Genomic DNA, 27,557 nt, shown 5'->3' on the forward strand with positions numbered 1-27,557 from the left:
GGCGAATTTGTTTCATTTCTACGTTGTAGTTTATATAAGGAGTTGGTCCAAAGTGTTTGAGCAACTCTTGCTTGAGCATGTCCCAAGTTGGTTGACCATGTCTTTGGTCATACCAACGAAACCACCTTAAGGCCTTGACTTCTAAATTCATGACCATGCACTTCACTTTGTGCTCTTGACCCACGTTATGACTTATGAAATATTATCTGACTTTGTAAACCCAATCCAATAGGTCTTTGTCGAAAAAGATTGAAAATTACACTTTAATGAACTTCGGCATGGTTTGAGCATACTCATGACACTCGTTTCGCATATGCATGTGCGAGTAATCTGGTGTATGATGTGCATCATAGATTGAATGAGTGTGATTTGTGCCTGGACCTATCTCATTAAATGTCCCATATGGTTGAGCATTGGGCTCAAAGTTACGCCCTTTTCAATGCAAGCTAGGCTGATCAGATTCTGGACTACCCCTACTGCGCTGGTCATTTTCTTCAAATTCGGTTTCTGCATGCGCAGGCATACCATGTGCTTGGGCGCTATGCGTGTGCACACCCTGCTCATAACTGACTTGCACATAGCTGCGTGGCGCATAGGCGCTCTACGTAAAACCGCCTTGCACACCACTACCTTGCGCAGGCGCATGCGGTGCAAAGGCGCCAGGCGAAAAAACTCCATGTGCCTCGTATGCTTGTGCAGATGTGCGCGATGCGTAGGTGCTTTGCACTTGAGTGTCTTGAACATAAGTGCTCTATGCAGGCGCGTGTGCATCACAGGTGCCTTGCGCATAAACGCCATGCTCTGTGCGTGTGTGCCATGCACTTGCGCTACCTGTGCATACATCTTCTGATGATATGCACTATACACTGGCTCAACTCCGATCTATGCACCCTGTGCAAAGATGTCTAAAACTGGTTACTACATCAGCCGCTTGTCGCTGGCCTTCAGCTCACTCAGCAACTGTGCCAACTGAACTGTCGTTGCACTTTCATTAGCTGTGTCTTAATGTCGCTCATCTGTCCATCAACCGCAGTCACCTTTTCTTCAAGCGAACTAACATGAACTAAAGCGCCTTCCAAGTTCTCTTCAAATCTTTGTTGCAATTGTTCCAAGGCTCTATCCTTCTTTGGAGTGGCCTTCAGAAGCATGCTTGCTCTGATACCACTTGTTGCGCCTCCTTGACGAGCGCTTCTCAAGATCATATGCCGCGGAGCCTTCTTACAAGCGTGTTTAGGCACAAAATATCAAATGTCAGCCCAACGATTACAGATGCATCTTGTTATGACTGTAAATGGCTTGTGCACGTAGGCGCAAAATACAAATGCTCTTCGGTCTGGGGCACACAGGCACGAGATCCTGCAGTGCGGCACACGCAGGCGTGCATAGCAGTGTTATGCACACATAGGCTCTAGGAGCGAGAGCGGCGCACACAGGGGTGCACTATCAGTAGTGCATAGACACAGATGCATAAGAATGTTGAGACGGTGCGCTATTCGAGCAGAGGCGCTTCGATCAGACGCGCTCAACTATGGTCCATTTAGTGCAGGGGTGCACAATCAGGTGATCAAGCGCAGAAAGTTGCTATGCTGTTTCGATGATGTGAGTCACCTCAAATTTGCACAGAAATTCCATGCATGCGGTAGTTAAGGTGATTAAGAGCAAAAGAAGATCGATCAAGTGTGATTGCACTCATCTGATCGCTCAGAATAGATGATCAAGAGCATTAAGCTCTTAGATGCATTGAGGCGAAGATCAATTGTGTGCTCGGTTGAATTCGTCCATGATCCACAAGAGATAGGACTGTAAGAGATGCGACACCCAAAGTCTGGAGGATCGATTCACTTCTTCAATTAAGGCTCTTGAAGATTTAGACTTAACTAGCTAAAGTGAATTATCCTAAATAAACTTAATCTAAGAACTAAACTAGATTATAATCTAGAGAGAAAAGATAATTTTCACTTCATATTTTACAATCTTCATTTTTACAACTAGAGAGCACTATTTGTAGTGCTTACAAGTAGGTGCGCTCTCTAGGAATGGGCGGCCCACACTTCAAAACTTATGGGACACAACCATTTGCATGAGCCTGAGACTGCGCCCATCTTGAATCTCTTCACTGTTGGCCGACACACATGTGGCGCACATGTGCTTCTTGCACACAAGCTGGACGACATGCATGTGTGCGGGCTTCATGCTCACTCAGGTGGTTGTTGATGCACGCACTCATGCCGGCTGCGTGCCCGTAGTTAGGTGTGCATCAAGGTGGACCCAGTAGGCTAGGGCTATGGACCAAGAATTGGTTAATTAGGCCAAGTAGGCTGAACAAAGTATGGGCACCTAGGCTAAGATGTGATGTTAGTACTACATGGTTCCTCTACTTTGGTTCTAGATGATGAACTAGGGTGAGGGGTCCCTATTTATAGATTTTATTGGATTCTGGATCTAATTCTATTGAGTTTGGACTTGACTATTCAGATCCGATTACTGCACAACAACAAACATCTTATTGGTTTTGGCTAGCTTGATTAGAACCTAAGCAACCCAAAACTAGCTAAGTCAAATGAATCAGGATGAGAGTAATTCTAAGAGAGTATATTCATTGAATGTGGGCATGGATCACATTTCATTGAATTTTGGATCAAGTCAAACAATCTAGATGACAATTGGATTTGTATCGGGTCCAAAGATTCAAATAATAATTGGATATGAATTAGATCCAAAGATTTGAATGACAATTTAGTATGGAAGAGACCCAAATATTCAAATGACAATTGGATCTAGATCCGAACGAACCCAAAGAACAATTCAGGTCGGATATAGATTTAGATCAAACCTATTTTGACATAAAAAATTGTTTTGGCCATAACTTTTGGTTTGGGTGCCCGTTTGATGCGATTTTTAGTTTGTTCAAAACCTTATGAATCCTACTTTAATTCTTCTTTTGAATGCAAGGCTTGAAAATATAATTTTTTAGGCTAAAAATTCCCTTGAAATAGATCCTGTCATTTTAAACTTAAAATATCTATTCTTTAAGAAAATAATTATTTGGACAAAATTCATAGGATTATCATTTGTCAAAATTGGAGTGTCTACAACGGATTACTGTCAGGCGTCACTCTGAACTGGTACCCACTCTGATTTCAGAAGACAAAATTTTTTTGTTTTGGCATATCACCTTATTTGACCTAAAAATATATGTTCGCTTTTAATGGTTGCAATTATGGTTACACGTAGCGGGGTAGACCTCCCCTATTTACTTCAATGGACTCACCTTCACGGTTGACCTAATTTAAACTGTTATGCCACAAATGCAGCACCTTTATCAATCAATTCAAAGTTCCCCGAAACGTCCACTCCTTAGTCTCATGCCAAAACTTAAAAAAAAAATCAAATGTTTTGGACAGCTATCACTTTTTAACTACTCGCTCTAAACAAATCACAATAATAGGAAAAATGATGTACACCACTTGCATCTACGATTCAGATTCTCACTCACAGGGTGTAAAGTGAGTTTCCACTATAAATAAACTACTTTACAATATGAGAATACCACATTCCCAAATCACCATGATCTCCTTACTAGCTAGAAGGAGGATCCTATCACATTAGATTTGCCAGCATACTCCTCTTTCCTTGTAGAGCTAAAACTGATTTTAGTGCCAACTTGATCTCCCTTATCCTTCTTATGACTGCAGGATCTTGGATCAGTCTCAGGCAATATTGTCGGCTTGAATTGGCCTGTATCGACCGATACCCATTGTATCGACCGATACCCAATGGGTATAGGCAGAAAATTGATACGATACTAACCTGAATCAGTTATTTTTAAATAAATATAAAAATACTTTAAATTAAATTTTTAATACTATTTTAATGGTTTTAACATGTGTCACATTCTTATTGGCACAAAATATCGGTATTGTCTGATTCACTTGAGTCATTGGCCAAACGATTCAGGACCGATACCGAAACTAACAACATTGCCTGAGGACCAAAGTCCATTATGTTAACAACCCCCTTCAAACTGGACATGGTATTTTTCCAAAGTCCAAGTATGACTTAGTGTTCTTGAAAAGACATGCGCGGTAAGGCCTTAGTAAATATATCTTCGACTTGTTTTGACAAGGAAACATATAGTCACCAGAGATCTCAACACCACTTTCTCCCTGATGAAGTGATAATCTGTCTCCACATGTTTCATACTTGAATGGAAAACCAGCTTGATAGAAATATATAAGGCAATAATGTTGTCTCAGAATAGAGTGGGTGGTCGATTCAAATACACTCAAAAATCCCTTGAAATAAATGAGAGCCATGTTAATTCAGCTGTGGCAGAAGCCATAACTCTATATTTAGCTTGGGAGCTGGATCGGGCTACTGTGGATTGCTTTTTGTCATTCCAGGATGTGCAATTACTCCCCAAAAAAGTGTAGAAAACAGTAGTGGATCTTCTAGCAAGTGGGCATCCAACCCAATCCACATCTTAAAAGACATAAATCCAAAGTGGAGATAGATATTAACAGTATCTCAAAATCTATAGTACCACGAACACACGCACTCATAGATTGACAAAGATGATTTACATTATATGAGATATTACGTCTTGTAATTGTAAGGTATTGGAGTCCTATACGACTTCGATATAACATGGGATCATGGAATGACAATTTTTCTTCTTTAGAAACCCTTGGATTTGACACCATTGTGGTTGAAATAGGCTTGCAGTTGTTCATTTGAGGTCAATCAAGTAATTCATAAGCCATTTCTGATTTAAAAGTAGTCTCACAGGAATTTTATGAACCTCAATTCCCAAGAAATAATAAAGTTGCCCTAAATCTTTTCTCTATCTCTGAACTGACTCTGTTAATAAATGTGTTCAGAAACTTAGGATTGCTCCGTCAGAATAATATCATCTACAGACAAAAGTAAGATGATAATACCACTAGCCGACTTACATATGAACAATGAAGGATCCGAAACACTTTGAAAAAAAACGCATGGACAACAGAAATGTGCCTAACTGGTCATACCAGGCCGTGGGGGCTGATAAAGTCCATACAAAACATATTTCAGGCAACAAACATTTGAAAAACCTCCTAGTTCCTCTACAAAGACAATTTTTTACGATGGTCATGCAGGAACACATTTTTCACGTCTAATTGATGGATATCCCAATTATGCATAAGGGAAATAGATAAAACTATTCTTATCGTAGCTGGCTTTATTACATTAGATAATGTTTCAAGAAAACCCTTTACACACAAGTCCGGCTTTTAACCTTTCAAGAGTCCAATCACTTGAGTTTAGTTTTAAAAACCTAATTCATGATGGGTTTTCCTAAGAACAAGTTCCCAAGTTTACTCTGATTCTTACTGTTTTTGTTTTCTAGTTTATCATCTATCTATAATATGCTCATTTCATGTGTTCAAATATGATAGCTGAATGATTAGGTCACACTATCATGACTCAGGGATCTTCTATTTGAATCCTGCAGGGTTATCCCTCATCTTGTATATCAAAAGAAAAGGTACACGTGTTTCATTTGTATTAAAACCTGTTTAATTTTGGATCACTGTCCTGTATTCCACCACATGTACAAGTCTATTATTTTTTTTGAGCGAGAAATGTACAAGTCTATTATTGAAAAGATGCTAGGGAGGTTTAACCGATTAAGTCATATAACTCATAGTGGGACCTATCCAACCTTCACTTGGTTAAAAAACTGACTCTGACCCCACAGAATTGGAAAGGCAGGTGCATCACTATGTCTTTTGGTATTCTAAAACCACAACTAAACATTTATGTTATTCTAAAAAAATAAAATCAAAATCATAATTCTTACATAGATTATGCATTTATGTTAATTGATAAAAAAACCTAACGTTCTAATCAAAACCAAATCACACAATATTTACTGATCCTTGCTTAATAATAGTATATTAAAAAACATAAAAAAAAATCTTAAAACCATTATTAAACATTTATGTTATTCTAAAAAAAATTAAATCAAAACCCTAATTTCTACAAACATCACAATTATACAGTTGTATTAATTGATAAAAAAGCTCTTAATATTCTAACCAAAATAAAATCATGCAATATTCATGGATTCATGCCTAATGATAATTAAAAAAAAAAACATAAAAAACCCCTAAATACAACAAACATAAAAAATTATGTGTTTATATTAATTAATAAAAACACTTTAATATTCTAACCAAAATAAAATTCCACAATATTCATCAATTCATGCTTGATGGTAATTAAAAAACAGAAAAAAACGTGGAACCATAAACTAAACAGTTATGTCATTCTATAAACACCACATCAAAACCCTAAATCCTAAAAAACATCATTCACAAATATGTTAATTAAAACAAAAAACAAAACTCCAATATATATATATTAACCATTTATGTCATTCTATAAACACCAAAACAAAATCCTAAATCTTAACATCATTCATAAATATGTTAATTAATTAAAAAAAGCAAATGTCTAAGTTAAATATTTATGTCATTTGACAAACCAAAATAAAAACTTAAATTCTAAGAAAAATCAAAGGTTTAAAAATTTAATAATCAAAACTAAGCATTTATTAATAGAATCATGCTTAATATATTGAAAAGAAAATAACACAAAAAATCCTAATTACATATGTATTCATGTCATTTGAAAAAAACACAAATCAACACCCAAAGTCTAAAAAACTCATAGATTTAAGCTAATTGAAAAAAATCCCTAATATCTTAACTAAAATGAAGCATTCATTCTTCATTACTAATGCTAATTGAAAGAAAAACACAAAAAATGTTAAAAAGCTAACTAAACATTCATAACATTTCTAATAAAAATTACATCAAAAACCTAAACACTAACAATACATTATGCTAATTGAAAAAGAATAAAACCCTAAAATTACACTACAACAAAGCAGTGGATTAGCGACGACCTTATTCTGTCGCTATTCCATCGCTAACCGGCTTAACGACGAAGTAGTGACAGATATCTTACGTCGCAAATTTTTTGACGCTAACTGGCGATGGCATAAATCTGTCGCCAGTTCCGTCGCTAATTGCGACGGAATAACGAACGACAGATTCCGTCGCAAATCTGTCGGTACTAAACGACGACCTCGGCTTGGCCACGGATTTACAGCCATCGCTAAATTATATGTATAGCGACGGATATATCCGTCGCTAATCCGTCACAAACAAGAAAAAAAATAAAAAAAAAAAATTTGAAAATTAAATATCGAGAACGCTACAATTTATATTTTCTGTACAATTTATATTTCCTGTAAATAAAAAACAAAGTACACATAAAAGTACATATAAAAGGAAACTAAAACAATTAATCGTTCCACTTTAAAATTCACAAGTTTAATAATTTACAATTCAACAATTACATTTTCGAAACAAAAAAAATAGAACAAATTCAACACATTAATCTAATCATCGCCAAGATTTTGTGCGTCTTCTTGTTCATTGCCTTGATCTGTCCCTTCAGCTCCGCTACGTTGATTATCGCCAGCAACCTACACAAGAAAAGAACAGTCAGTATTGATAAACAAAATATATTGAAATAAATTATACACTATATGTGATTCTATCATGTGCTCATATGTGTTCTAAGGCAGTAAAAAAACTCTATATGTGATTCTATCATGCTTATATGTGCTCTAAGGCAGGCAAAAAACTCTATATGTGATTCTATCATGAATGATATGTGTTCTAAGACAGTAAAAAAACTCTATATGTGATTATATCATGCTCATATGTGTTCTAAGGCAGCCAGAAAAACTCTATGTGATTCTACCATGCTCATATGTGCTCTAAGGCAGGCAAAAAGCTATATACGTGATTCAATCATGCTCATATGTGTTCTAAGGCAGTAAAAAAACTAAATATTTGATTATAGCATGCTCATATGTGTTCTAAGGCAGTCAAAAAAACTTTATATGTGAATCTATCATGCTCATATGTGCTCTAAGGCAGGCAAAGCAAAAAACTTTATATGTGATTCTATCATGAATGATATGTGTTCTAAGGCAGTAAAAAAACTCTATATGTGATTCTAGCATGCTCATATGTGTTTTAAGACAGTCAAAAAACCAAATATGTGATTATAGCATGCTCATATGTGTTCTAAGGCAGTCAAAAAACTGAATATGTGATTATAGCATGCTCATATGTGTTCTAAGGCAGTCAAAAAAATTTTATATGTGATTCTATCATGCTTATATGTGCTCTAAGGCAGGAAAAAAACTTTATATGTGATTATAGCATGCTCATATGTGCTCTAAGGCAGGCAAAAAACTCTATATGTGATTCTACTATGCTCATGTATGCTCTAAGGCAGGCAAAAAGCTATATATGTGATTCGATCATACTCATATGTGTTCTAAGGCAGTCAAAAAACTGAATATGTGATTATAACATGCTCATATGTGCTCTAAGGCAGTCAGAAAAACTCTATATGTGATTCTACCTTGCTCATATGTGCTCTAAGGCAGACAAAAAGTTGTATATGTGATTCTAGCATGCTCATATGTGTTCTACGACAGTCAAAAAACTAAATATGTAATTATAGCATGCTCATATGTGTTCTAAGGCAGTCAAAAAAACTGAATATGTTAAGGCAATCAAAGTTACATGAAATCTAACGACATGCAATATATTGCATGAAACTTTCATACCTGAGAGGGACCTGCAATCGAAGTTCTCCTGTTCAGCAAAAAACTGTTGAACTCAGCTCGGAAAACGTCGGCGACAGTTTCATGGAAGTAGTCACGCATTGTGTCCTTAACGATCTGGCGTACATCATCACCGGAAAGAATAGGATGCTGCTTGGAGCTTATGTCGACGGAAGAAGTCTGTGAGCCGTAACTAGAAGAAGCAATAACATGTGAAGTGTTCATATTACTCTCAAACTCGAACACACGACCCTTTTTGGGTTCACCTGCTGCAGTCACCCATGCTGCAGGATCAAATGATGGATGCTGAGTAGCGTCATCGCCATATTGCTCTACCATCTATTGCTCATATGCCTCATACAAAATAATCTTTACAGTATGCATTAATAATTAATGATAACATTATGATAACTTGCATATTGCAATGATTATTAATAGAATAAATACATACCGTTGTCGTTCTCTCCTTCTTTAATATGAAGTCACCCGTGGTCTTCCGTTTATGTGTTTCAACAAACACATCCTTATATGGTACAATGCCTCCTTTTTCTGCTTCCTACGAAGTTAAATGATAAAAGATTTAGTTAACAAGTTTGCAACAATACTTATAAAATTGATATTATATATTGACGAGTTACCAATTTCTTTAGGTGGCTCTCAAAAGTCTTAGATCCACCTGTGTGTAGATGGGCTTCGAGCATTTTCGCTCGATTTTGTGCAGCCTTTGCAGAGTGATTTCGAAATGCATCCCCCGCCCACTTGTCGCACATTCCCTCCCAATAATCTCTCCTGATAGTAATAGGGTCATGGCTCTTCCACTGTAGTGGATCATCTATTCTGCCAGATGCTTTTTTTGCTGCAGTCTTCATATTGTGCAACATGTCTGCAAATCGATTGACAGTCATCCTCTGCCACACCTTCCTTGTATCATGTTCCTCCACCGTAGTCGTGAAGCGATTCAAAGCCTATATATATTTTTAAAAAGTTAGTAAACATGATTATAAAAAAAAAATAAATATGAAACACATTAACTATGACAAACAACTATATACCGTGAATAAGAACCACAATCTGTCTATCACCTCTTTTGGATACTCTTTCCATTGAGCGACTGGTCCTGATAGATGTTGAAGAAGTGAATTCCTAATCTCGCGTACTACTTCTTGTGGCTCAAACCTCGTGCTGTATATGAATTGGTGCACAGTAAATATCAATATAAAATATTTATAAGATATGCAATAATTGAAAATGAAATACTTACGGTCGATTATCGATATACATTATTCGAACGAGTCTTCTTGTGACAGACAGAGAAGACCCTGTATCCTGTGTTGGCTCCTGACTTGTGTGATCAACTGATGTAGGTAGGTCGTGTACAGGCGAAACATCATCTATAAAAAAATATGTTAGAAATTCTCAGAATGCGCATTTCAACTAATCAAGCATCCAATTAGTTAAATGATATACCTATCACAAGAGCCCGTGAAGATGAAGGCTGGGCCTGGCTACTACTGGATGAACGACCACTGTAACCTCTACGAACCATATTCTAACAAATAACAAATGTCATACAATATATTCAAATAATTCGCATCAAGTATTACAATACATTCAAATCATTCGCATTAAGTATTGCAATACATTCAAATGATTCGCAACAACTATTACAATACATTCAAATAATTCAAATCATTCACATCAAGTATAATACAACTCATTCATTCGCATCAAGTATTACAATACATTCAAGTCATTCACATCAAGTATTACAATACATTCAAGTCACTCACATCAAGTATTACAATACATTCAAGTCATTCACATCAAGTATTGCAATGCATTCAAATCATTCACATCAAGTATTGCAATGCATTCAAATCATTTGCATCAAGTATTACAATACATTCAAATAATTCACATCAAGTATTGCAATACAACCCATTCATTCACATCAAGTATTACAATACATTCACATCAAGTATTGCAATGCATTCAAATCATTTGTATCAAGTATTACAATACATTCAAATAATTCAAATCATTCACATCAAGTATTACAATACATTCAAATAATTCAAATCACTCACATCAAATATTGCAATGCATTCAAATAGACGTTTGTATTATAAGATTTTTCTCACTAGCTTGAGAATTCTTCCTCGTCACTTGTTTGACTTTCATATTCTTCTTCTTCTTCATTGTTTACCCATCCACTTGGTATATCATTTGGATCACATTCTTCTATGAATGTTTCATCGGCCAATTGAGATATGACGTGCATATCATGCACAACATCGTGACCATATGAGAAGTCATAGATATCATCTGATTGATAGTAATCACTGTCTTCAGCTAACTTGTCTTCCTGTAATTGATCATACTCAGGGTATAATTTGGACTTCACCTTGCAAACTGCCGACCATTCATTTCTATCTAACTTTTTTATACTCGGATATGAAGTATAATAAACCTGTTGAGCTTGTGAGGCTAATATGAATGGTTCATATGTTCCAAACCTTGATTTATGATTCACCTCCACAATGCCTGAGGCTTTGTCGAGTCTTGTTGCAGTTGGATCAAACCAATGACACTTGAATAAAGTTACCCTATTATTTATGCCTAAGTAAGTCAACTCCATTATTTCCTCTATAACACCGTAGTAATCATGTAAATTTTCACCGTAGCTGCTACCCTTGACACACGCCACTATTCATCGTTGATTTGTTTATACCATAATCTTTTGTATGGAATCGATAACCATTTATGATGTACCCGTTGTAGCATTGCACAACTTTGGTCGGGCCATTTTCTAAATCACATATTCCTTGATATATTCCTTGATCTTTAACATCACCATGGCAGACCTACGCACAGACCTAAACAATGATTGTGATCACGACCAATTAAGTAACTTAGTGTTGTTTACAAGTACAAAATTTATGTTAGCATCCTTACCAACTGTTTCAACCACTTCACAAACTTAGTTTCACGTTCTTTTTGTACTTTTGCATCAGTGAGATGTGAAACTTCTCTTCGCAACTCCAGATCAAATCGTCTGCAAACCACAAATACTTATATTATCGAACCATGTATGCACGTATAGAACATAAAAGGATTTATAATTGTGTTGCGTCTACATATACTTACTCGATGTATGGGTCGATCATTGAGCAATTAAAAAGAATATAGATGTGTGCTGCGTCTTGCTCTCGATCTGTCAAGAGCCTTGATCGACATCTACCAAATGCATGCCCAAGTGGTTGAAATATCGACAGCTTGTCAGCTACAGTTACTTGTTCTCCATCATCGTTACAAGGCGGGCATGTGTAACGTGTTGGAATGTGAGGTTAAAAGTACATAGATGAGAAATTTGAAATCTCTTCTAAAGTGTATGCCTCACAAATAGAGCCTTTTACTCTTGCTTTATTACGAACCTTTTTTTTGAGGTCAAACATGCATTTGTCAAAAATATACATTTCAAATTTGAAATATTTGTCATTAAAGAGACAAATATAAAAAAACATATACCTTTCAAATGGGTACATCCATCGATATTGCACAGGGCCACCAACCCTTAGTTTATATGGCAAATGTATAATCAAATGTTCCATAACATCGAAAAATGATGGCGGAAAAATATTTTCTAGCAGACAAACAGTGGTGATGACAGAGTCCTCAAGATTATTTACATCAGATACTATGACTTCCGATGCACACAATGTTCTAAAAAATCCACTCAACTCAAACAATACCCCCCATATAGGTTTGTCTAACATATCATGGAATGCTAGGGGTATCAATCGTTGCATAATGATATGTCAATCATGGCTCTTCAACCCATATAACTGTCCATCGTCAATCTTCATAGCCCGAGCAATGTTAGAGACATATCCATCTGGAAATCTCAATTGTCTCAACCATTGACATACATGCTTTATTTGATTAGGTCCAAGCACGTACTTTGCCTTAGGTTTCAGTACTTTGCCATTATACTCTTTGAGTTCCAATTCTGGTCTTTTACATATTACTTTTAAATCCATACGGGCCTTCAGATTATCCTTCGTTTTCCTTTTAACATTCATTACTGTATTGAACACATTATCAAACACATTTTTCTCCACATGCATCACATCCAAATTATGTCGTATCAATAGGGTCGACCAATATGGTAGTTCCCAAAAAATAGATTTCTTTGTTCAATTGTGATCCTTCCCAAATCCATGAAAGGGTGTTGGACTGCGGGCATCTGTTAATACATCTGGAAAGTATCGCAATCTTCTTAGAATCTATATGCCAGACAATCTTGTGAATAAACCTTCCATTTCAGTTGTGCCTGCTTTAAACGCATTCCTTTGTCGTCGGAACGGATGGTCGCTGGGTAGAAATCGCCGATGACACTCAAACCAGCAAGGCTTCCTTCCATGAGTCAATCTAAAAGCTTTGGAATCCTCCATGCAGTACGGACATGCCAACCTCCCATGTGTGCTCCAACCAGATAACATACCATATGTAGGGGTCACTGATTGTCCATAGAACAACGACCTTCATATTAAAATTTTGTTTTTGGTGGGCATCATACGTGGTAACACCGTCATCCCACAATACTTTTAGTTCATCAATCAATGACTTTAAATATACATCAAGATTTTGGCCAAGTGAGGTCGGACCAGGGATCAACAGAGACAAGAAAAGATTTGGATGTTTCATACACAAGCTTGGTGGAAGGTTGTATGGAGTTACAAATACTGGCCAACATGAGTATAGAGTTGATCTACTCCCAAATGGATTAAATCCATCTGTACATAGACCGAGTCTAACATTTCGCACTTCCATTACGAAGTTCTGATGAGTACGATCAAAGTGTTTCAAAGCTTCAGCGTCAATAAAATGTGTCATCTTGTTTTCATCGTGTCGAACTTTATTTGCATGTCATCTCATGTGTTTAGCTGTCCTTGAAGACATATACAATCGTTGCAATCTAGGAGTGATAGGAAAGTAGCGGAGCGACTTGTATGAAACTTCCTTTGATCTCGTGCTACCATTGCCTCTTGTCTTTGGCTTGAACCGAGGATGCCCACATGACGGGCATTATATGTTGTTTTCCTGATCCTTGAAATACAACATGCAGTGATTTGGACAAGCATCAATCTTTTTATACCCCATACCTAGAGCATTGACCATAACTTTCACACGATAGAAATTTTGTGGCAATTTCTCATCTTTGGGCAACATACTCTTCACAATCATGCACAAACGGTCAAAACATGATTAACTCAAATTATACTCGGACTTCAAATTCATTAGTTGAAGAACTGCAGACAAGATAGTATGACTCTCACAACCGTTCCAAAGTGGATCATCAGCATCTCTAAGTAAATCATAAAATCTACTAGCTGCATCGTTTGGTGATTCTTCATCTACTACAGTTCTTACATCACTAGAACTAATAGCAGAACCCAGTTCTGTTCCCGCGGCATCGAATATCAAATCCATATATGGATTATCGTGCACCACATTCACTCGTGCATCAAAATTGTTTCTAAATTCTTCTCCATGAAACATCCAATTCTGATAATCACTCACAAAACCCTTCCTGTATAGGTGATGTCTAACACCATGAGGTTCTACAAATTGATTATTCTTTCAAATTTTGCAGGGACACCTAATCTGACCTGTGGGATCCACTGTACTGACACTTGCCATTGTAAATTCAATAAAACTTTCAACATCATCCATATATTCATGCGATAACTCATTGTCCACTATCCTACGGTAAATCCATTCACTGTTTGCAGTCATTTTATCGTATGATGTTACGAATAATAACCTAACCAGTTAAAAGAGAATCATCAGAATGCTATGATGAAGAAAATATCAAATTTATCATGCAATATATGATGTCATACAATAACAAGAATTATGATGCATGCATTGATAACTTAATATTTTCACGTGCAAACTATTAATGACACAATACATTCATTTGAAGCATGCTTTCATTATACAATTTTACATGGAAGCCATAATCAAATTGAAAGTAACTACATGCAAGCATGGATACAATTACATCAAACATTGCAATACATCGAAATGATTCATATCAAACAAATGTCAAACATGTACCTGCAGCAAACACACTCCAATATTCCACTAACTACTACCATGCCTAACATGGAATCAGTACTCCAAAAATAAGAACACTTCTATTCTCATACATTAAAATCATGCTCAACATGATCTCCGAACTCCAATAAAGCAACCTTAGATATCAACAACTAAGTGAGTGTGTGAACAATAAAGTGTTACATCCAATAAATTAAATAACATGTGATGCGCTTGCATCACTTACTCACCACGGGTATTTACCCGATTTGCATTGTTTTTGTCACCAGAATGGTAGACATCCAACGAGAGAGAGAGAGAGAGGGTTGTGTGCAATCTGATGATGTTGTCGAACAACGGATGGACCACCAGAATGGTAGACATCCAATGTCAGAGAGATGAGAGTGCGCGCACGCGCGCGCGCGCGCGCGCGCGCGAGAGAGAGAGAGAGAGAGAGAGAGAGAGAGAGAGAGAGAGAGAGAGAGAGAGAGAGAGAGAGAGAGAGAGAGTTTAAAAACTCATCGGGTCAACCCGGTGATGGTTGACTCAGCCTGGCAGTCATTAGGTCAAAAAACTAGTTGAACCTGGTTTTTTCAAAACTTGGTCTACTCATGGGCTGACTTGACTGAGTCATGGGAGAGTCAGCCAAGTCATGGGCGAGTCATGCATATATATACATATATAATATATTTTACATATAATTACATATATTATATGAAATATAATATAAATATTATGTATATTATATATAAAAATATGGTTATACATGTATTAATAAAATTATACATTAGATATATTATAAAAATATCATATAATGCATATTACATATAATATATTAGTAAAATACTATAAAATATTGATACTATATACATATTTTTCCTTCATAATGTTAACATGATTCGGTCGAGTAATGAGTTACTCAAGGATGAGCTGAGTGACGAGTCACCGGGTTTCAAAACCATGTAGAGAGAGAGAAAGATGGGTTGGGACTTGGGGTCGAGGATGTGGAGGTGGAAGACATGGGTCGGGTCTAGGGTGCCCACCCTCATCCGACCTTACATAGAGTTAGGGTGGGCACCAACTACCTACCAAAATGGGTCAAGGTGGGCACTGCCCCCCCCCCCCTCTTACTAGGAAATTTTGAGTTAGGGTGGGCACGTCCCCACCCTGATGGCTCCGCCTCTCATTCCAATACTGATCCCCACAAAACATGCTAAGAACCAGTTAATTTTTTTTACTTGGAGAAACCGCTCCTAGCGCAGCGACCTAGCCGCACTAGCTCAGCCTACCCTACTATGGTCTCTGTCCATGTAAGCATAAAACTTCGAGGGCTAACCTCTCGACCCCAAGGAGTTTCCAAGCTTTAACTTCCACAGCGGGTGATGCTCATGGAATTTGATCCTAGACTACCCAACAAACGGTCTAGGCCCTATCCCACAACGCCCAGTGATAGAGCCAAGAATCTAAACTAGGGTGGGCACAAAATGCATAGTAAAATTTTTAAAAAATAATTATTAATAAATTATACTAACAATATGTTTAAAAAAAATCATTATTATAAAACAATCATTAATATAGTCATGCTTAATGCTAATTGAAAAGAAAAATAGCACATAAAACCTTAATACCCTAATTAAATGTTCATGAAATCTGAAAAAAAAATCTAAATCAATACCCCAATCATAAAAAAAATCATAGATCTATGCTAATTGAAAATTTTCCCACTTCTATTTAAATTTTTTAAAACTTTAGGAGGGGTGCTTTTTGCTAATTGAAAAAAAAGTAGCACAAAAACCTTAAAACCCAAATTAAATGTTCATGTAATCTAAAAAAAAATAATCTAAATCAATACCCTCAATCATAAAAAAAAATGATACATCTATGCTATATTAAAAAATTTCTCACTTCGGTTGAAAATTTTCAAAACTTTAGGAGGAGCTCGAGCCCCTCGTCGGCCCCCTGGATCTGCCATTGACTACGCCACACCCCTTGCGTCTAAGAATATTACATAAGTGAGCATAGGGCTGTCCTGATCTAAGGCCCGTTAGGGCCCAATCCGATTAGTCGGATTCAATAGCCAAATTCAGATCCGAATTCAGTATTGAGTTTTGCATTCGAGTTCGAGTATGGCAAAATCTGAATATGATTACGTGTAAATATTGGATTTTAAGCTAGTCAGACCCAAATTCAGTTTTGTCTGATCCCATCTGATTATGAATCCGAATCTGATTAGGTCAGACTGGTAATGGCTAAATCTTACCCAAATCCGACCCATTTACATCCCTACCCAAAAGCCTGTTAAAGCTCAAACTGATTCTTATTGGGTTTGGACTGGGTCTGGGTCTTGTCAGTGATCAGGTCAGGCCTTTTATATTTGACTAGTAAACAGGCTGGGCTCCATTGAGGTCTTTTATGACCTACCTCAGACCGGCCTGTTTCCTAGTCAAGTGGGGTTGGGTCCAACTCATACCGGCTCAGGCTGCACAGGGCAGCCCAAACTGGGGCTCATCTTGGGTTGGGTACCAAATTACCCACCCAACCCGATGCTCACCCTTACCTGCACTCAGAGCCGGACCTGTAAAGAGGCCAATGAGGCTTGGGCCTCAGGGCCCCTGGGCCCAAAAAAAATTTAGGGGCCCATTTTTAAGGCCTGATCTCTCCATTTGTTTAGAAAAGGTTCGGGTAAAGGATCATACTCGGATCCTTTACTCGACCCATATCCGATTAAACATTAAAAACCCATGCACCCCCTCATCTTCTTCAATCTAAAACCCATACGCCCTCTCATTTTCCTCAATCTAAAACCCCTACGCTGGCCTTTCTTCGTCTTCAATCTAATTCTCTTGTGCTAGCCTCTTTTCTTCTTCAATCTAATTCAAAAAGCTCCAAAGAAAATTCTGGCACATTTGATTGAGGCAGATAAGTAGAGGGAGGTGAATATTCAGTTTCTGTATTGTCATCTGCAGGAGGTCTATCTCAATTGGGTTACTGAGGTCTGTGCATCTAACTATGGCTGTTATTATCATGCCCAATAGGCAAAAGCAAAAAAAAAAAAAAAACTTCTTGCTGAATGAGCATGTCAGTTCCTTCAGGTTTTCAATTTTCGTGTCCTGAAATCATGGTTTTCAATTTTCATTGCAGGCACCTAAAAGTTTTTTGAGAGGCAGATACAAGCTCATCCAAAAACTATTGTTTTCGATGTGAGATAGATGAGGTTCAAAAATCTGTTGTGGTAAGAGGTGTTGAGGCCATTTTCATCTTCACAAATTGCATATGGACCCAAAAGAGTGTTTGTTTTCCATCATCCTTTGCTGGTGACAAACAGTGAGTACATTGGATTTTCACACAACTACATAGGATGCTATTTTTGTTTAGATGAATAGGCACTAATTGTAAGTTCTTTGTTTTTTTGAGGATTTTTTTGAAGGAAAGTTTAGAAAATTGTTACTGGATATGAAAAATATTCCTTTAATATTAGCTTGGTGTGCCTTTTTCTTTTTGAAAGTGATTTTTTTTTGTCAAAGGTCATAATACTTGTCATGTGCACATAGTAATGTTGTTCTTTGGATATTCAAGTTTGTGACCAACACTGTTTTGATTCTTGAATCTTATAAACATAGTTTGTCATCAAGACTGTTTTAAATGGTTAACCTGTTCTACCAAATCTGAAAGCTTTTTGGCACAACTTCTTTAGGAAATGGGGAGAATGTTCTTTGTCTGTTAATCTTAGATCAACTATGTCTCAGGACAGATTGAATGGATTGGCTATGTTGTCAATTGAGAAAGAAATGGTTGAACAACTTGATTATATTGATTTGCTGAATATTTTTGGATCTAAAACGGCTAGACGAGTAGTGTTTAAGTAGTTTATATAAATATTTTAGACATTGTTATTTGATATAATACAAGTATTTAGAATATCATATTTGTTTAGTAAAAATATAAATCTTATCATTATTTGAATGATGATACTATCAGGTTGTGTCATATTCTCTTGACTTTCTTGTTTCACTATAATTTCTGATTTCTAATTTCTATTAGCAGTTAATTTTTGTTAGTTAATTTTTGTTAATTGATGTTATTGCTAGTTAAATCTAAAAATAATATAAATATTTGTATTAGTTAATCTCTGTTAATTAATGTTGAACAACTTGATTAAACTGATTTGATAACTATTTTTGCCTCCAAAACAATCAGACGAGTATTGTTTAGGTAGTTTATATAAATATTTTATATATTTTTATTTAATATAATATAAATATTTGGATTATTATATTTGTTTAATGCGAATGCAAATTTTATTGTTATTTTGATTCTTTAAAAAAAATTCGGAGGCGCTGCCCCCGAACTCCTACTATTAATAGGGGCCCATTTTTTCCCTCGGCCTCAGGCCCCATAAAACACAGGTACGGCTCTGCCTGCACTCCCATTTTTTATTTGGAGATGGTTCATAAGTTGGACTCACCAATGTCAAAAATCTCGTTCGGAGGAAAATATAGATGATCAGAGAAAATCTAACAATAATTTAAAGATTCTGTTTTTTCTCAAAAGACTCAGGAATACACATAGCGCAGTGGCTGGCTCTGTGCATTCGATTTAAAAAACATAACACTTAAGCAAATATAAATAATATAAAAATATTATTTAAAGATTCCTGAACGGAGATGGATTTTAACCTTCGTCCCCGCCTCCATCCTCATTTCATACCCTTCATCCCCGGTCCAAACGGGGCGAGGCAGGGCCCCGCTTTCCCCCCGGTCCACTGCCATCCCTAATTGAGATACACACAATATAGAGAAGCATGCCCTCTTTAAATAGGAAAAATTTATGAATTTTAAAGTCTACTACTGGTCTAGTTGAAAATAACAAAGAGTCTAAGTAAAATTACAAAACTACCATAAAAAAATTGTCTCGTGGCTACCACTCCAAACTCCCATTTTACAGGCAGGAGGTCCGACTCTCATACAATCCCACCAACTTACCGCAAAATTAAATCTGCAAAAAGTATAGATTTATATCCCAATAAAAAAAACATTTATTTACTCAAATTATAATGCATAAGAAACAAAGTTTTTTCTTGAATATTTTAGCTTAGTTTTGATAGGAATTTTACCAAAACCACTCAAGGCCAAATAAATTCCGGTCAATAATATGGATGGAAATAACCGGAAGACGTGTTAATGACCCACATGGGTCAGTAGCAGTTGGCCACACGTCAACTCAACCAACTTACTTAACAAGGACATCCCTGCACTCGCTAAGCTCATTCTTGTGTATGATTTCTCCATTGAAGGCCATGGCTACACTTGTAGAGGTTCACAAGGTGGAGGAGCAGAAGGAAAATAGTTTGAACAAGAGGAAGAGGAAAAGAAGGCAGAGCTTGTTGAACCCATGACAGGGGTTGCCTTCCCCTTGAGTCTTGAAGATGGGAAGCGCTTGGATGCTGTTGGTCTAAGGAAGGAGGAGGTGCTCGGCCTTGGTCTAAAGATTTATGCATTTGGTAAGTGCAGATATGCATATATCCAGTTATTCACATATATATCACTCCATTCATTTGGGTAAATACTATTTCATTTTATTTCTTCAAGTTTCTCTGTGGAGGAAAAGAGCCTGCAAACTGACTGAATTATAAAGGGAGATCTGAATCAGATCCGAACCAGCCAAAAAATTACAAAAACCCATCTTGGATCCGACCCATTTCCATCCCCAATTAGTGAGACTGGTTGGAGTTTAAATGATCAAAAGATCAGAAACATGACATCTTAACCAAGGATTCTCAACGCTGATCCATGCATGCAGCTTTATTGGGTAAAAAGAACTGAATAGAAAAGAATATAAAAGAAAAGAAATGTGTTTTTCTTTTTTCAACAGAGAAAGCTGAGATGGGGTTAGGCAGACCCCTACCAGTTATACAACCATACCATATGGGGTTCGAACTTGCAACGTCCCAACACAAGGTGACATTTACTAACTGCCCCATTGGTAAAAGAAAAAGAAATGTTACCTAAGGTTCTTTGACATCTTTTTTAATTTGCTGATCTTGAGGAAAAGTGCCTTCATAGAGTTCTCAAAAATCTTACCCAACTAAGAGCAAATTGCATATCAATTACCTTCAGCTAAGATCACAAGTTTGAGATAAGCCAACTTGAGCCAGACATCTAGGGATGCAAATGGATCGGATCCAGGATGGTGGTTTTGTAAATTCTGACTGTTCCGAATCAGACCGGATCTGACTCCCCAATGTATTTTAGCTGTTTAGGACCCGAACCGTTTGCATCCCTCTTGACATCTGCCACATGATAAATCACCACCTCTCAGGTCTTCCAAATGGACTTTAACATAGAAGCCTATGATATTCAACAATTGCTCATGCCCAGAATATGGCTTACAATGTTCATCGTACTGTGTTATTCAAAGGACAACTCTTCTCAAACCAAAAGGTTTTAGGCTAGAATCCCATTGAGAGTAGGTCGTGCTCGCGCGCTGATCTAACACTATTATGGGAGGGTTTTTTCAAAGCAGGTTATATGTTCTCCCCCCAGAACATGGCAGTTAGCTACATCTCATGTTCGAGGGTCCCAAAGAGCACCACGTATGTAAGCATGTGCGTCTCGTATCCCCATGTTTGTCAGCATTAATTAGCATTGGAATTTGATGCGCTTGCAAAGACTTAAGTACCCTCTCCTCCATTGGTGCAAAAAAAAATGACGATTCTTGAAAAGGAGTGGTTGTAAAGACTTAAGTGCCCCAAAGATGATTATTTAAGACACAGTCTCTGCACTGCAGGATTATCTGAGAAAAAAATCTCCCCTCGAGGAGGCCATGAACATCAACCCTCTCACTCTCTCCCTCTCCCTTCTCTTTCTGCTTCTATGCACATCCAACAGAAGATCTTACATTGCTCCATTAAGCACCGGCTGACCTGCACATTGACTGTTGTGGAGCCTGATTCAGAGTTTTTACCCTTACAGGAGGAGGGTTTTGGGGCTCCTCCCAGCGTGGGTAGCATCATTCAACTAAATGAGTTGTAGATCCTGATTCAGAGTTTTTACCCTTACAGGAGGAGGGTTTGGGGGCTCCTCCAAGCGTGGGTAGCATCATTCAACTTGATTCATTGTGGAGCCTGATTCAGACTTTTTGCCCTTATAGGAGAGGGGTCTGGGGGCTCCTCCCAACGTGGGTAGCATCATTCAACTTGAAGAGTTGTGGAGTCTGATTTAGAGTTTTTACCCTTACAGAAAGGGGGGTTTGAGGGCTCCTCCCAGCGTGGGTAGCATCATTCAACTTGATGAGTTATGGAGTCTGATTCAGAGTTTTTGCCCTTATAGGAGGAGAGTTTGGGGGCTCCTCCCAGCGTGGATAGCATCGTTCAACTTGATTCATTGTGGAGCTTGATTTAGAGTTTTTGTCTTTATAGGAGGAGGGTTTGGGGGCTCCTCTCAGCGTGGGTAGCATCGTTCAACTTGATTCGTTGTGGAGCCTGATTTAGAGTTTTCGCCCTTACAGGATGGAGGTCCGAGGGCTCCCCCGGCACAGGTCCTGGGTGTCGTGGTCAAAAAATGCACAGGGTATCGTCGTGAGGAAGACACTACAAATCGCTATAGCGATATGCTGAAGACACTACAAATCGCTATAGCGATTTACAACAGACACTACAAATCGCTATAGGGATTTGCGATTTGTAGTGTCTTCCGCAAATCACTATAGCGCTTCGTTGGAGACCCGAAAATACTACAAATTGCTGTAGGAAAGCCCGATAATACTATAAATCGTTGTTGGAAGGCCCAAAAAAAAAATGGTCCGGAAGGCGCTGCCCCCTGAGCCCCCCCCGCCAGGGGTGGCCCCCCCTGGACCCCCATCTGCTGACCGCGCAGCGGGATCCGCACCGGGGGGGAGCCCCCAGACCCCCCTCCTGTAAGGGCAAAAACTCTAAATCAGGCACAAAACTAGATAGATAAGGGAGAGAGTGAGAGGGTTGATGTTCATGGCCTTCTCCAGGGGAAACTCTTTACCTCCCTTGATTTCTTCTCTAGAGAGAGAGAGAGGGTTTTACAGTGTTTTACGGAGAAGAAAGAAGAAGAAGATGGCGATGGAGCAATGTAGGATCTCCTGTTGGATGTGCACATAAGTAGAGAGAAGGGAGAGAGAGTAAGAGGGTTGATGTTCATGGCCTTTTCCAGGGAGAACTCTTTGCCTCCCTTGATTTCTTCTCTAGAGAGAGAGAGGGTTTTACAGTGTTTTACGGAGAAGAAAGAAGAAGAAGATGGCGATGGAGCAATGTAGGATCGTCTGTTGGATGTGCACAGAAGTAGAGAGAGAAGGGAGAGAGAGTGAGAGGGTTGATGTTCATGGCCTTCTCCAGGGAGAACTCTTTGCCTCCCTTGATTTCTTCTCTAGAGAGAGAGAGAGGGTTTTACAGTGTTTTACGGAGAAAGAAGAAGAAGACTTTGAAGAGTCAACATCATCCTCGACTTTCTGGATGGAGGACATGCTTGTCCTTTTTTTGAACGGAGAAAGAAGAAGAAGACTTTGAAGAGTCAACATCATCCTCGACTTTCTAGATGAAAGACATGTTTGTCCTTTTTTTGAACTGTTTGTTTTTTCTTTTTTTAATGAAGGGAATTTTTGTCATTTTCTCAAACCATCACTTTATGAGAAGAATAGCAAGAAAGAGTACTTAAGTCTTTGCAACAACACCAGAGTCTGATGCAAAGTTATGTCAACATACACGGGAATACGAGCCCCATGTGCTTGTATACGTGGTGCTCATTCAAAGCCCCGAACACAAACGTGGGATTCAGTGAATCATCAGGGGCGAACATACACCACCCTCTCGGATTTTTTAGATGAAAACTATCATATGGTTAGATTCCATAGCATGGGACGGGCGCGCATGGATCAAGGAGCTGATCGCCCTCTTTTTAATTTCTGCCCGATTCTTTGGGTCTTAAGAATGTTTGATTTAAAAATGGGCTCTTGACCTTCTCTAACCTTCACTACTCAACCAAAAGTGCGAGCAGCTACTACATTCCACTTGTTTTGAGATGATAAATTTGAGGAGCTAAAGATGGATCTCATACAATTCTAACATTATATTAACATTTCGTTTCACAAATGGTAGGAGCTAAAGATGGAATGATGCCATAGCTTCAAATGGTGTATCCAGGAATATATGCTGATAACGAGAAAATGAAGGAGCTAATACAGTCAAAATTCCTCAAGATACCAGAGAAACCAGGACAAGAGCTGTATGATTTGGTCATAAACAGCGACATCGAGATGATGGTGAGGCTCGTAATCGTGTTCAGAGGGCTGACAATGACCCTGGTACGCAACCAATTTGGTGAAGGCCTTGGTGCATCAATCAAGAAACCAAGTGGTGAAAAGCATGAAGAACTACTAATAAAGTATGTTCATCTTTCTTGCTCTAGTGGATATTCATGTTGACCTTAAATCTATTATTGGAGATTAACTGCTCCATTTCTTTTTGCACATGGGTAATGGAAGGAGGCTAGGAGCCAAGCACAGCATCAAGTTACCTGTTGGTTCTGCAATTGAGATAACCAGGTTTCCAGGATGAGAGGTCAGCATCATGTAGGGTTGCAAATGGACTGGATCCATTATGGAAGTTTCGTGACTTTTGGCTGTTTCATTCAATCCAGGTCTGACTTTTCTATCCATTTAGCTAGATGTATCGGCCCTGAATCATTTGGCCAACTATTCAGGTACCGGTTCTCAAGTGAATAGTTCTGAATCGGCCAAAAAATAATTAAAAAAATATTTCATGTCAATAAATGGCATGTGTTAAAACTATTAAAATAATATTAAAAAATAACTTTAGGTATTTTTTTTTATTTATTAAAAAATAGCCTATTCAGGTTAGTATGGTATGAATTTTCTGGACACTGACAACATTGATTTAGCTGATCTGGATTCGATCTTTTTGCATCCCTAGTGCCATGTTAACGGTAGCCTTGTTTCGGTGCCCACTGGGGATAGTTTCCTGTTGGCTTTCACCTTGCAGCAAAGGACACACTCCGAATATCAAACTGGCAACGTCCTTTTAACTTAACACCTTTAAGTCAATTCACATAGCCAGGTGTTTTGAGCAGGGGTGTCAACGGGGTTGGTTTGGATCCAGATTTTTGGGTATGGTATCAGGTCCTTACCGAAATCTAATCGGGTTCACTATAAGAAAAACCATACCTGGACTTGATAAAAACTACATGAACCAAATCCGGACCATACCGGGTAAAATCATATTTTTTATCATTTTTACATTGAAAATTTATGGGTCTTAATCGAAACTCAAGTCGGGTCCTGGTCTGATATAAAATTTTACAAACTATACTTGGGTCCATGTATTAATTGGACCGTCGGGTCTGGACCTAGGTCTTAATTGGGTCTTATTACTTATCACCATACCCGGACCCTACAGGGTTTGGTTGGGGGTAGGGACACCCCTATAGTTGTGAGCAACTAGTATAAGAGGAGTTGCAGTTGTAGTAAGACAAATCATTTTCTGATATTTCTATATATATAAACTCGTAATGTTCTGAGCGCTGTGAAGAGTGAGGAAGTGGGCAAGTTGCAGAGCGAGCGGATCTGCAGAGCATACCTTGACATGCAGAGGCCCGAAACAGTTACATTTTTTTTAAAAGCCCAGTCCTAGCCCAGCCCTGACTGCAGCAAATAGTTTGATTTGTCCATATGAAATAGATTTTTATTAATAATTGTAGCCATTTTTTATTTTATCTCAAAAATAATTTTTTCAGGGGCGCTGCCCCCGAACCCCCGACTGTCACACCAAGTTTTTTTTTTTTTGCTACACCCTGTTTGTCCCCCCCCCCCCCCCCCTCACATGAATCCTAGCTACGCCACTGTTGACATGTATTTAGGAGATGAACCCCTCGATAAGGAAGCGAAGGAGAAATTTGGAGCGTCTCTTGTATCCCTCCTCTCTCTTCTCACCTAGCAATCCCTCTTGTCTAAGAGTGCCATATTCTATGTGAGTCTTTAAGTAATGTATCTGTAGCTAATGCAGTGCAAAAAGAACTATTTGGGTGTGCCGTAGCAGCAAATATGGATACACTCTGGTTAAATATGTTGCACCTAAGGCCTAAGGGATATTACTTATGTCAGGCTTTTTTGTTGTTTTAAAAATATTAGTGCAAAAAAGCAGCAGCACTAATCTTTCATGGCCAGTTAAAATAAAACTTGCTTCCTAATGAACATAGCCATTGAGCCGAAATGGGCGATGTAAAAATTGGTGATCGTTGGCAGTAAAAGTGAAATAGAGGAATCAATCAGAGTTCAGGTGTTAAGAGTGTCCTGCAATTATGATTTCCATTCTTAATGTTCTGAGAAGAAAGCGATCAGTAGAATTAGGGGTGTCAACGTGTCGGGTTTGGTTTGGATCCAGGTGGAATCAGACCTGACCCCAGTTTTCGGGTATGGTATCAGGTCTGGACCCGGATCTAATCGAACCCACTATAGGAGAAACCATACCTGGACCCAATAACAACTACATGAACCAGAGCCGGTAAAACAATATTTTTTATGATTTTTACATTAAAAATTGCAAGTCTTAATCGGAATTCGGGTCGGGCCCAGGTCTGGTATAAAATTTTACAAACTATACATTGGTCCATGTATTAATCAGACCTTCAGATCCGGACCCGGATCTTAATCGGGTCTTCTTATTTATCACCATACCCAGACCCTATCAGGTTTGGTATCTGGGTAAACCTGACCCCATCGACACCCCAAATTTGAATCCTGCAAAACATTTTAGATTTAAGTTGTTTTGCTTAATTTAAACCTCTAAAATGTATTTGTCATTGCTTATTTACTCATGCTTTGCATTGAATTGATTAATCTGTTAACATCAAGCTTATGAGCGAAAACTTGATAATAAAATATTCAAAGGGTGACTAATGAATGTCAGCAAGTTGACAGGATGTCACAAGTTCAAAAACGGCAAATGTTGCGCAGGGACCAAGCTGGGTTTACTCTCTGATTGGCAAGAGGAACCTGCCATTTTATGCAATATGTCACCATAAACATTCTAGCTCACCCTTTGACGATGCACCATCTGCTGTAACAGGAGCTCCCTTTGACGATGCAGCCTTTGACATTGTTTGCTACTGTCGTCGGAGCATCCCTTTTCATCATCTACTATCGTCGGAACGTAGTCGGAGCATCGTTGCCACTATTGGTTGCATCTATCTTCTAGGCGCTTCTCCTCCACTGTTGGATTAGCAAAACTTGTGTCCTTTGGGTGAGTTTTGTATAAGGTTTTGTTATGTAAACAAATCGATTTTCCTTATGTAAATCTGAATGTTAAATCTTACAACTGGTTATATTATTCATGCTAAATAACACTTATTTTCATACTGAAACAAATTGATTTGTACCTATCCATCTTTTGGGCATCGAAAAATAGTTAGCACGATTTGTTCTTATGAAGGCCAAACATTACAACGATATGTACTTATTAGGGCTAAATTTCTACAATGATTTGTAAGTTTGAATTTAACAATGACTTATACATTTAATGCAATAACGATTTGTTCGATGCAACAACGATTTATACGTTTCAAGCAGTAGCGATTTAGCCAATTTATGGTTCATGATTTATATATTTAAAGCAACCATGATTTTTACATTTAATGCAATAGCGATTTATGGTTTACAACGATATGTACTTATGAAGGGTTTGATTTTTACAATGATTTGTGGTTAAATTTATGTGTTGTAC

The 27,557-nt window shown here is 37.9% G+C and overlaps 1 pseudogene; it reads left to right on the forward strand.

Moving 5' to 3' along the window:
- The first annotated feature begins 1,473 nt into the window (after nt 1–1,473).
- On the forward strand, nt 1,474–25,772 carry LOC149843063 (chalcone isomerase-like protein 1; annotated as a pseudogene).
- The last annotated feature ends 1,785 nt before the right edge of the window (nt 25,773–27,557 follow it).

The sequence above is a fragment of the Nuphar pumila genome, chromosome 3, assembly GCF_984573655.1.
Source record: "Nuphar pumila chromosome 3, dmNupPumi1.hap1.1, whole genome shotgun sequence".
Taxonomy (NCBI): Eukaryota; Viridiplantae; Streptophyta; class Magnoliopsida; order Nymphaeales; family Nymphaeaceae; genus Nuphar; species Nuphar pumila.